We start from the raw sequence: 12,500 nt of genomic DNA, 5'->3' as shown, positions 1-12,500 counted from the left end.
AGAGTTTTCCTTCAATTTATTACTTTTTTCTCTCTAGAGATTCAACACATTTCTATACAGGCTATCCACTGTCCGTGACAAATGATCTTTACAACGTTCTTTAAATGAGCAGATCTCACTCAAACATTAAAAAGACACCATTACAAGCCATGAAATAATGTTCAGGACTTACCTGTGTGGTAGAATTAGTCTCTGCTTGTCTCTGTTTCCAGGCTTTTGTTCGGTGAAGTTGGCTGCTGTTGGCGCTTCACCTTCTCATGGTGCTGTGGGTCGCTCTCAGTGCTTCATGGGGCTTTCAGCAGCTCCTCTCGCTTCCTCTTTCTCAACAGCAGCTACATGGAAACATTTATGACTGAGAAAGTGCAGCGAGGAACAACAAATAGCACGGCAAAGACCAAAAACCCATGTCTGTGACACACCGCTTATATTTAGACATGCAGAAAAAAGAACCTGCATTAGAGCAGTCAAGCTGTCAGCAGCTCATCACGCAGAATGTTTGTAGTTTTTATTTATCTATTTTTTTGGCGGTGGGGGGGGCTTTTTGGCTTTATTTGATAGTGTTTAGTATAGAGACAGACAGGAAAATAGGGGGAACACCTGCAGCAAAGGGCCGTGAGCTGGACTCCAACCCGAGCCTCTGCATCGGAGACTAAAGCTCCAGAATGTTTGCATTTTTATTGCAGAACTACCGAGTACAAAACCAGATCACTGGACGGGTTTCCCTTATTTTTATCATCCTCTTCATCACTGGACAAAACTGAAGACATCAGAACTGTGAAGAAACACATGTGGAGTTATTTAGTAAACAAGAAAGATGTTTAAACAGCTGCACATGTTTTATATTTTGGGAACTGAGATATTGAGGGACTTTTGAGGTCCATGGTATACATCTTACATACATTTTTATTAAAAGTAAAACAAATAATAATGTTTTTTATGTTCATTATGATCATGTCTTTCCAAATTCCATAATTATTTATTATGTAAAAAATCACTTATTAATAAAAAACGAGTGGATATCACTAAAATGTCAACTAAATAACGTCTGAATTTAACACCAACCACCTTCTAATGAGCTAAACAATAATAAAATGAGCTGATTCAGGAATAGCTTTTATTGTGTTCTTTTTATTAAGTTGAGATAATCATGACAGATATTTCTTTTTTGGCAATATATCAAATTTTATGTGGAAAATAACACATTTTATCTGTGTCTGAGTAATCACTTTCCAGTAAGTTCCCTGTTACAAAAACACCTCTCCAGGAAGTGTGTTAATTCCAGATCACATGACCTGCTCCACATGATGTCATTTCCTCCTGAAGAAACAACCGGAAGACTCCAGGGCTTTCTGACTTATTTCATATAAAGTAGTCAACAGGTTTACTACAATATCTTAATAAATAACTTTACATATTACTCAACTGTATATATAATATTTAAAAGAATCTTTCTCTAAAAATGCCATGTGATGTTTGGTTTTATTTGTTATATGCTGAATTTAGGCCTGAAAACAGCAACAATGTCAACAATGGTACAAAAAGTCCCGTAATTTTACACTGACCCACTGATGGCAGCTTTGCACATTACTGCTAATATGCTAAGAAGCTGTATGAGTGGCGACCCTTCTCAGAAGTTAACAGGTGAGACTTCTTGCCTTCTTAATGTTTCTGAGAGCATCACTGTGTTGTGTAAAGGGAGTGTGTTAGGAATGCCCGGCGTAAAGCCAAATCACAATGAGTTGGAGGGCAGTGTGAAGGAACAGCAGCTCAGCACATTTAAACCACTGACAGGGTGAGAGTTACAGGTACCAAGATACCCGTGTGGGGCACATTCACTCATCCAGGAAATTTCATGTTGTCCATGAAAACTCACGCTTTTCTTCATGTGCTGACGCAGACTCCTGGCCCGGCTGGTGTCAGGTGGAGTGTGTTTTTAACAAAGAGATGCTAAGTTTCAGCTTCGTTCAGCTCAGCTGCACAATTTATTCTGCAGAAAATGCCACAATGTGGTTTTATGTTCTTCTCTGGCACTGTGTGCCATTTAGTGACCTGTTTGAAAATAGCTCTAACACAGAAACCAGTAACACACCATGAAATTTGGTCTTTAAAACATATCACAATGAGATCATTTTAAAACAAATTGTACTGTATATATATGTACTGTGTATATATGGAATGTCTGTTTTTAAAGACAATAAGTAGTGGTTAGCACTTTACCTTGCAGCAAGAAGATCCCCGGTTCAAATCCCAGCCTGGGCCTGGGATCTTTCTGCATGGAGTCTGCATGTTCTCCCTGTACATGCGTGGGTTTTCTCCGGGTACTCCGGCTTCCTCCCACAGTCCAAAAACATGCTGAGGTTAATTGGTTACTCTAAATTGTCCGTAGGTGTGAATGTGAGTGTGATTGTGTGTCTGTATATGTAGCCCTGTGACAGACTGGTGACCTGTCCAGGGTGTCCCCTGCCTTCACCCGAGTCAGCTGGGATAGACTCCAGCACCCCCCATGACCCTAGTGAGGATAAAGCGGTGTATAGAGAATGGATGGATGGATGGATGGATTTATAGCAATTAGTCTCAATGACTTTTTAACCTTTTTTATGACATCTTTAACCTTTTAACTGTATTCCCATTTATATCTAAAATTAACATGTTTCACCCTTTACACTAACATAACTGAACAAGGGTTTTCTAACCATCAATGAGCCTTTCAGCACCATTAGCTAACACAATGTAGCATTAGAACACAGGAGTGATGGTTGCTGGAAATGTTCCTCTGTACCCCTATGGAGATATTCCATTAAAAATCAGACGTTTACAGCTAGAACAGTCATTTACCACATTAACAAGGTCTGCACTGGATTTATCATTCATTTAATGGTATCTTCATTGAAAAAAAACTGCTTTTCTTTTAAAAATAAGGACATTTCTAAGTGACCCAAATTTTTAGGACAGTGGTGTGTATCAGGCAGAAAGTGAACAGTCAGTTTTGAAGTCGGTGTGTTGGAAGGAGGAAAATGAGCAGCAGAACAATCCAAAACAATGACAGCACATGCTGTGTTGTATTCCTGGTTAATATCCAACAAAAGGGGACCAAGGAAGGACAACTGATGATGAAGACCCTACAGATAAGCTACTGAAGCACAAAACACTGAAAGCCTTAATAGTAACTGATAGAAAGGTGTTGGAGCTGTCAGAGTTTCCACACTGACCCCTGTCCTTCACTAACAGCTCCTACAATGGCTATGAAAGACCTGGACATGGAGCAGTGTGGTCTGCTCTGATGAATCCCATTTTCTTTGACATCACGAGGACACCTGGAGAAGACATGGCAGATGGATGACCTCTAGATCGTCTAGATCTCAGTCTGATGGAGCATCTTTGGGATCAATGGATGATTTCATATCTTTGAGCCTCAAACACATTCAGTCAGGGAAACAAAGCTTTGGTGGACCTACTTTAGTTATCATACTGTCCTACTACTTCCTGTTTCTTACTGGTGAAACCTATCCTCCTGCTGGATGTTCTAATAATGTTATGTGTCGTAGTATCAGCAAGACTGGAACCAAGTCACAGGTCACATGGTGTCACAGATGAGTGAGCATGAGCAGAAGCAGAGGAAGGCTTCCTCGCTCACTGCACACTAAGTCCCAGTGTGAAACTGAACCACACCTTCTGGGTGGACCACAGGGCTGTGAAAACCAGCAACCAAACTGCAAGAAGAATGGCCTGTAGAAGTATACTGACAGTCAATAGAAACTTTGAGGTAGAAATGTAGGCAGAATTCTACTTGTAGGGGGGTTGTAATTATTCATGGTGGATTTACTGATGATCTAGTGCCCTGGTAGTTGAGATAATAATGAGTTGTCATTTTGTCATGATTCATTGCACATGGGTTGGTCACTTTGCAAAAGTGAACCAAATACACACCAAGCAATACTCAGTGAGTATCTGCACAATGTGAGAATGGGTTTTGAAGGCCTATATAAAGGCCCAAAAAAGGCCACCATTGTTAGTCCAGTGAACAGCATCATGCCGCGTCTATCACATGAACAACGTCTCCGGGCACTGGGTATGGTGGAGGCCGCTTTGAGCTACAGTGATGTATCCAGGCGTATGGGCTGTTCCCAACCCACAATCAGAAGCCTGGTCCAAAGCATGCGCCGACGGATTGCTGCCTGCATCCAAGCAAATGGAGGCCATACTCGGTATTGACTGTTGTGACTTTGTGTTTGGCAGGTGCCGTTTTCTTTTGTGAAATTCTTTATTTTGAAATCATTCTTGAAACTCTAGATTTTTGTTTCTGTATGCCAATATGCTAAACAAATGATTCATAGGAAGAAAATCCAGTTTTGGGCTTCAAAATAAAAATTATGTTGAAAAATATGGTCTCAAAGTTTTTAATGACTGTCAGTGTACATACAAAGTGATACCCTGATCCAGAGCGTGTGGACAACCCCGATCATACAAGTTGTGAAACTGTTTGAGGTTATTTGACCCAGTAGTAGAACTCCTACTGCTACAGCATGGTAATAATGTTGTGCTTAGCTAACAGAGTTCAGTTTGCTTTCATTCCTTCCTGTGTCATGCGACCTCGCCTTTATGCAAAGAAGCTCCATGTAGAAATGCTTTTCTTAGACTTGGTGATCTGGCCTACACAGAGGAATGTTCTCAAAGACACCCAACAGCTTTGTGAGGAACTGGATCTGGAGACGCTCTTAAAACTACCGACCAAGTTTGTAACCTTGGAATGTTAAGAGACTCAGATTTGATCAAAGCTCTCACCAACGCAGCTTTTTACCAACTCAAAAACATCAACAGAATTAAAGTTTTGTCTCCCAGAAAGACCAGGAGAAACTCATCCATGCGTTCATCTCTAGTAGACTGTAAGGGTATTTTAACAGAACTTCCCAAAATAAGCATTAAACAGCTTCAGCTCATTAAGAATGCTGCTGCTAGAGTTTAACCAGGACTAAGAGATCTGAACACATTACACCACTTCTACAATCTCTACACTGTCTTCCAGTCAGTCACAGAACAGATTTTAAAACCCTACTGATCATTTATAAATCTCAGAATGGTTTGGGGCCAGAATACATCTGTGATCTGTAGTATGGCTCTTAGATCCAAGGATTCAGGTCAGCTGCTCCAGACCAGAGTCTGGACTAAACGTGGAGAAGCAGCATTTAGCTGTTCTGCTGCAAACAAGTTGAACAAACTGCCAGTGGAGTTTAAACTTTCACCAAATGCAGTCACTTTTAAATCCAGGTTAAAAACATTTCTTTTCTCCTGTGCCTGTGCATGAAATCTGCACGATATCTTTTAACTTCTCTGGACTGTTGCTTACTTTTAATCACCTTAATTCCATTTAGTTACTGTACATGATTAGGATTTTTGCAATGTCTTCTGTACTTTCTCATGTTTTATCAGCACCTCATTGTAACGCTTTTAATGCTTTATGTGAAGCACTTTGAATTGTCTTGGACATGAAGGGTGCTGCCTCGTTTTATCACTAAATGCTCGACTGGCCTCCATCTTTGGATAGTGAATGTTATGTCACTCAGCCCAGCATCAGCTACGATGAGGAGGAGAAAACAGGACAAACACGACCGAGTGAGAATGAGAATTTCCTTTCAAGCAAATGGCACACCCACGTAAACACATATTATTAAAATTTAGCATTTCATTTCCCCCACATGCTGCCTCTGCTACAGTCATTCAATCCTTTACATCTGCTGGAAAAAATCGTCTGTGTTCTCACCAAACCTGAGGGAGTGATATTTTTGAAGATTTTTGAGGATGAAAACACAAAAATTCCCAGGTCTAAAAACTTAAGAAATTCTCAGAATTCAGCCAAAAATATTTAATGGATTTTACTTGGGAGTTCCAAATAACAAATAAGTGAACTGAACAAAATCTGAGATGGTGCAGCGCCATTTTTCCTGAATTCTGTCGTCACTGACAAGACGAGACCACAACCTGTCATTTACACAGAGGCTACAAAGCTGCAAAACACAAGTTAATCAGTTTCACATTCCACAGAATAAACTCATCTTCTGGCCTCATCGATGCAGTTTTCATTGTTTTGGTTTTCCCTCCAGCACTGATTCCAGAAAGAAACATTTCTATCAAATACAATTCACACAACATTCTGAATTAAACAACAACTCTCAACAAACTGAAACAGACTTTGACAGACAGTATGCTAACATAGTGGTAGATCCCTAAAAACATCATCAAACACTGCATTTGATTATTATGAGACAAACACCACCGTTCAAAAGTTTGGGCTCAATTCAATTCAATTCAATTTTATTTATATAGCGTCAATTACAGTCAAATCGTCTCAAGACGCTTTACAGAACCCATATGCCTGACCCCCAGAGCAAGCCCAAAGGCGACAGTGGCAGGAAAACACCCTTTTAACAGGGAAGAAACCTCGAGCAGAACCCGGCTCTAAATAGGGGGACCCATCTGCCTGCTGGCCGGGCGGGTTGAGAAGGACAGAAGAGGGCAAGGGGGAGGGATGGGAGAAGAGGGAGGGGTGAGAAAGCAAGGAAAACACAACACACATTTGAATACATGCATGACAGGATATGTGACACAGACAAAGTATAAGCTAACATTGAAAACTGACTCATAGTTTACTCTTATGATGTACGGCTCTGACATTAAACATACTCCTTATATAGCTAGCAGTAAAATTCAAACAGTATGTAAGTTAGCATAACAGTATATTGAAGGCGATGCAGAGTTGACTCGTGGAAAAAGGGAATTGGAAGCAGAGGGCTGGTGGAAGGTCAGTAGCAGCATCCCACAGTGGACATGGTGGAGACTGGACCAGCTGGTGGAACATCGACCGCAGATCTGAAGCATCCAGCTCTGGGACCAGGGACACTCGGAGAAATAGCACAGGGGGAAACAGAGTGAATGTACTGCAATAACGGTATACATATTAAATGTAAAGGTAGATAGAGAAGGGCTCAGTGCGTCAAGAAAAGTCCCCCAGCAGCCTATAGGCCTATAGCAGCATGACTAGGGGCAGAACGAAGGGACGTCCAAGAGGGGGTCAGCTGTACAATGAAGACACAAGCCGAACCTCTGTGGGTCACCCAGTCAGCCCCAACTATAAGATTTGTCAAAAAGGAACGCTTTAAGCCTGGTCTTAAAAATAGAGAGGGTGTCTGCCTCCCGAACCCAAACTGGGAGCAGGTTCCACAGGAGAGGCGCCTGATAACTGAAGGCTCTGCCTCCCATCCAGAAAATTCCATGTTCTCCATGAAAACTCCCACTTTTATCCATGTGCTAACATAACTGCACAAGGGTTTTCTGATCATCAATGAGCCTTTCAACAGCATTAGCTAACACAATGTAGCATTAGAACACAGGAGTGATGGTTGCTGGAAATGTTCCTCTGTACCTCTATGGAGACATTCCATTAAAAATCAGCCGTTTACAACCAGAATAGTCATTTACCACATTAACTATGTCTACACTGGATTTATCATTCACTTTATGTTATCTTCACGGAAAAAGACAGCTTTTCTTTCAAATATAAGGACATTTCTAAGTGATCCCAGACTTTAGAACGGTCGTGTATTACACTAATAACTAACTTTGTGTTCCAGTCCTAAAAACAGAGATCATGAGTCAATATGAATCAATTCATGAGCTACTAAACCACAGTGATCAAAAAGGACAGGTGGCAGCTTAAAAAAGCTGAATGTTGCATTATCATGCCAATGTTAGGTAGCACTGCAGTAAATCATCTTCTGTGAATCTCATTCCACCTCACAGCGTCACAGAACAAAGTTCATGGAGCACGTTTTGTTTCTGGTTCTGTCATTCTAAACCTGCATGGGAAGTGTTTGGCTCAGTAACACTCTACAGACACGGTGTGATGTATTAACTCAGTGTTTTATCTGTTGAACCGTCATACAGATAAACTGTACAAAATATAAGAGAAGTTTGTCTTCATGGTTTTCTAACATATTATTAACATTGTGAAGTTCAAACCTTACCCCAAAACTAAACCCAGACTAGCAGCTTGTTGCCTTTCCTTAGCGGCTGAAACACTGAACAATAAATACATCAAACCAAAATGAAAAATAATAGGTCAGCTAAGTCTGAAATAACAAGTCAACATTGACTTTTATTTTCTCTGCCATCCATCCACACCTACACACGTGGACAAAATTGTTGGTACCCCTCAGTTAAAGAAGGAAAAACCCACAATTCTCACTGAAATCACTTGAAACTCACAAAAGTAACAATAAATAAAAATGTATTGAAAATTAAATAATCAAAATCAGCCATCACTTTTGAATTGTTGATTAAGACAATTATTTAAAAAAACAAACTAATGAAATAGGGCTGGACAAAAATGATGGTACCCATAACTTAATATTTTGTTGCACAACCTTTTGAGGCAATCACTGCAATTAAACGATTTCTGTATTTGTCAATGAGCGTTCTGCAGCTGTCAACAGGTATTTTGGCCCACTCCTCATGAGCAAACAGCTCCAGTTGTCTCAGGTTTGATGGGTGTCTTCTCCAAATGGCATGTTTCAGCTCCTTCCACATATGTTCAATGGGATTCAGATCTGGGCTCATAGAAGACCACTTTAGAATAGTCCAACGCTTTTCTCTCAGCCATTCTTGGGTGTTTTTGGCTGTGTGTTTTGGATGGTTGTCCTGTTGGAAGACCCATGACCTGCGACTGAGACCAAGCTTTCTGACACTAGGCAGCACATTTCTCTCCAGAATGCCTTGATAGTCTTCAGATTTCATCGTACCTTGCACACTTTCAAGACACCCTGTGCCAGATGCAGCAAAGCAGCCCAAAACATTACTGAGCCTCCTCCATGTTTCACCGTAGGGACAGTGTTCTTTTCTTCGTATGCTTGGTTTTTGAGTCTATGAACATAGAGTTGATGTGCCTTACCAAAAAGCTCCAGTTTGGTCTCATCTGTCCAAAGGACATTCTCCCAGAAGCTTTGTGGCTTGTCAACATGCATTTTTGCAAATTCCAGTCTGGCTTTTTATGAGTTTTTTTCAGCAGTGGTGTCCTCCTTGGTCGTCTCCCATGAAGTCCACTTTGGCTCAAACAACGACGAATGGTGCGATCTGACCCTGATGTACCTTGGCCTTGGAGTTCACCTTTAATTTCTTTGGAGGTTGCTCTGGGCTCTTTGGATACAATTTCAACGATCCGTCTCTTCAATTTGTCATCAATTTTCCTCTTGCGGCCACGTCCAGGGAGGTTGGCTACTGTCCCGTGGGTCTTGAACTTCTGAATAATATGAGCCACTGTTGTCACAGGAACTTCAAGCTGTTTAGAGATGGTCTTATAGCCTTTACCTTTAAGATGTTTGTCTATCATTTTTTTCGGATGTCCTGGGACAATTCTCTCCTTCGCTTTCTGTTGTCCATGTTCAGTGTGGTACACACCTTTTCACCAAACAGCAGGGTGACTACTTGTCTCCCTTTAAATAGGCAGACTGACTGATTATGAGTTTGGAAACACCTGTGATGTCAATTAAATGACACACCTGAGTTAATCATGTCACTCTGGTCAAATAGTTTTCAATCTTTTATAGAGGTACCATCATTTTTGTCCAGGCCTGTTTCATTAGTTTGTTTTTTTAAATAATTATGTTAATCAACAATTCAAAAGTAATGGCTGATTTTGATTATTTAATTTTCAATAAATTTTTATTTATTGTTACTTTTGTGAGTTTCAAGTGATTTCAGTGAGAATTGTGGGTTTTTCCTTCTTTAACTGAGGGGTACCAACAATTTTGTCCACGTGTGTACATCCTCCATGCAGGGAGTTTCTTGCTTTCTATCCGACCCCACCTGACTCCCTAATTTGTTTCTACTGGGAGGGAATGAAGACAAATTTCTCTCATTACCGATAAAAACCACAACTCTTAGGCCTTTCAGTTTAATGGTGCCATTCCAAAGACCAGCACAGTGTTCGGTTCAGGAAGAGTTTGAATTACATTATTAGTCCCATCATTAGTGCTTCAGGTTCCACTTGTGCTTCCCCTGCTATAAAAGGTCAAATGCTGTGTCCCAGTTCTACACGACCTGTCTGCTCAGGTAGACTGGGACTTAAAATCACAGATGACATGTTTTCCAGAGATGTTTAATGAATGTTTCATTTCTTCTGACTGACAGCAGCTCCTCCATTGCCTAAAAAGACAAAGACCTTCATCATGGCAGACATTGGACCTCGTCACAGCGGGCACAGCACAGGTGGAATTCATGAAAGCTCAATTCCCTGAAGTGTCCCAGTAAACCATTTCAGTGCGTCATAGTGCAGGAGAGCAGGAGCTCCTCTACATGGAATCCAGCCATCATAACACACCTGGGCTTTACCTGCTGCGTTCTACCTGACTCACAGTCTGGTTAGGACTTAACCTCCTAAAACCACTGCTGCAAAAACACGACGGCAGTTTTATTTCTTTTTAATTATATATTTGGGTTTTACAGGGTTACATCAATTACACATAAAGAAATAGGTTGTTTCCATGAATATTTTCATGTAATTAAAAAGAACTGTCCAAATGTGATGTACTGAGGACTTCATTTTCAGCGTTTTTGGGCCTGAGATACATCAGATTTGCACATTTCTTTTTAAATTACGTAGAAATATAAGTAGAAACAATCAATCTTTAGGTGTAATCAACTTGTTTTCCTTCAAAGACTTATTCTTCAGTGTTTTTGGGCCTGAGATTTGTTACAATTGCACATTTCTTGTTAAATTATGTGAAAACATGAGTAGAAACAACTTCTTTATTTATGTATAATCATCGTAACCCTGTAAACCAAATAGAGAAAAAATAGCAAATATATATACGGAACAAAATAAATAACAAAAATATACATCTAACTGATGTATTTTGCAACAGTGGGTTTTACAGGGTTAATACAGAGTCAACCTGGGACACAGCTGAAACGTCAGTGGAATGAGCACCATGTGTTTGTTTGTCAGGCTTCATGCAGAAATATGAATCAAATGATCAAATCTAATTATACATCCTATATGACAGATTTTGTACTAAAAAGCTTATTATAGTCACTATTCACATTCTGCTCCTAAAGAGGACAAATTCCCTTCATCACTGGACAGAGAGGGTAACACTGCACTTGAACCATAGTGTAAGCAAATACAACTTCTTTTAACTTAGAAGTATGAAACACAACAAACATGAATCAGAAATGATGATGGCAGTAAGTAGCTATGTACACGACTGTTCAAAGTTTGGGGTCACCCTGATAATTCCATGTTCTCCATGAAAACTCCCACTTTTATCCATGTGCTAACATAACTACAAGGGTTTTCTAATCATCAATGAGCCTTCAGCACCATTAGCTCACAATGTAGCATTAGAACACAGGAGTGATGGTTGCTGGAATGTTCCTCTGTACCCCTATGGAGATATTCATTAAGAATCAGTGTTTCCAGCTAGAATAGTCATTAGCACATTAACTATGTTACACTGGATTTTCATTCATTTAATGTTATCTTCATTGAAAAAAGCTTTTCTTTAAAAAAATAAGAACACTTCTAAGTGACTCCAAACTTTTAACAGTGGTGTAACTAGTAGTGCTGGATATAAATGCTCTGATGAAACTGTAGGGTACTAGTGTGTGCTGTGCCTCTATGGAGAACCAGTCTTTACAAGTTAGTGATACAGTTAGACATATGCCCTGACTCCTGAACCATTATTACTACAATAGAACGCTGTGACTCCGTACAATTCACTGAATGAATGAAATACACCCACTATAAAAATAAAATGCTGTTTCTATAGAATTGTTTGACTTTTATCTGGATGATTGAGACACACTGGGTCTCTTTGGCTCTATCAAAGCTATTATGTCCTAACCCTCACTGATTCCACAGTAAACATACAGCTGAAGGTCAAAAGCAACCAACAAAATACAGAAGGAGACGATGCAGGAGGTGATTTTACAGGAACTGTGACTGACACACAGATTTACCAGCTTCATGGAGAGAATCCACATGGGAGCAACACCAGCTTTAAAGTCTGATCATCCTTCTAGAGGCATCAATCAGTGTTTATAACAGCAGAAACTATCGTGAGAATCAAACTGTTTTTTTTTTTGCTATATTGGTGTTTTTTATATGCTGAAAGTCCCATTATGAGCGAAATAAGTATTCATGACTGAACATTTCCACCTTGAAACTACAGTGTATCAATGACAAAAACTCACATTCAGACTTCAGAGTTTTGTACTACGAAACAAGATTAATGAGTTAGCAGGTATATTAAACAGAAAGTCAGAGTTTTAAAAAGTGGTTCCCTTTTTACCTGCTATATCACCATAGTAATTGATGCTGAGGAGCTAGATCTCCATAGTAACTGATGCTGTGGAGCTAGCCTGGTCCAGGTTCTTGTCAGAGTTTCAGATTTAAATCGGCCGTAAGAAGCGTCTCCCTTTATCCAAATCGTTTCCTGACGATTATTTAT

At 40.0% G+C, this 12,500-nt stretch overlaps 1 protein-coding gene and 1 long non-coding RNA gene across 2 annotated transcripts in view; one reads left to right on the top strand and one right to left on the bottom strand.

Moving 5' to 3' along the window:
* LOC110957535 (leukocyte surface antigen CD53-like) overlaps nt 1-337 on the bottom strand; it is a 6,473-nt gene extending 6,136 nt beyond the window's left edge. Inside the window, exon 1 of the mRNA XM_022203586.2 lies at nt 173-337. The gene's annotated coding sequence lies outside the window, so the exon portion shown is untranslated. The remainder of the gene's footprint in view (nt 1-172) is intronic.
* The window catches only part of LOC127534928 (uncharacterized), a 205,760-nt gene extending 198,242 nt beyond the window's left edge, over nt 1-7,518 (top strand). The window contains exon 2 of the long non-coding RNA XR_007943577.1: nt 7,428-7,518. This is a non-coding gene — a long non-coding RNA (uncharacterized LOC127534928). The remainder of the gene's footprint in view (nt 1-7,427) is intronic.
* The last annotated feature ends 4,982 nt before the right edge of the window (nt 7,519-12,500 follow it).

This window comes from Acanthochromis polyacanthus, chromosome 7 (assembly GCF_021347895.1).
Source record: "Acanthochromis polyacanthus isolate Apoly-LR-REF ecotype Palm Island chromosome 7, KAUST_Apoly_ChrSc, whole genome shotgun sequence".
NCBI classification, from domain to species: domain Eukaryota; kingdom Metazoa; phylum Chordata; class Actinopteri; family Pomacentridae; genus Acanthochromis; species Acanthochromis polyacanthus.
This window is presented reverse-complemented; position numbering and strand designations above follow the sequence as displayed.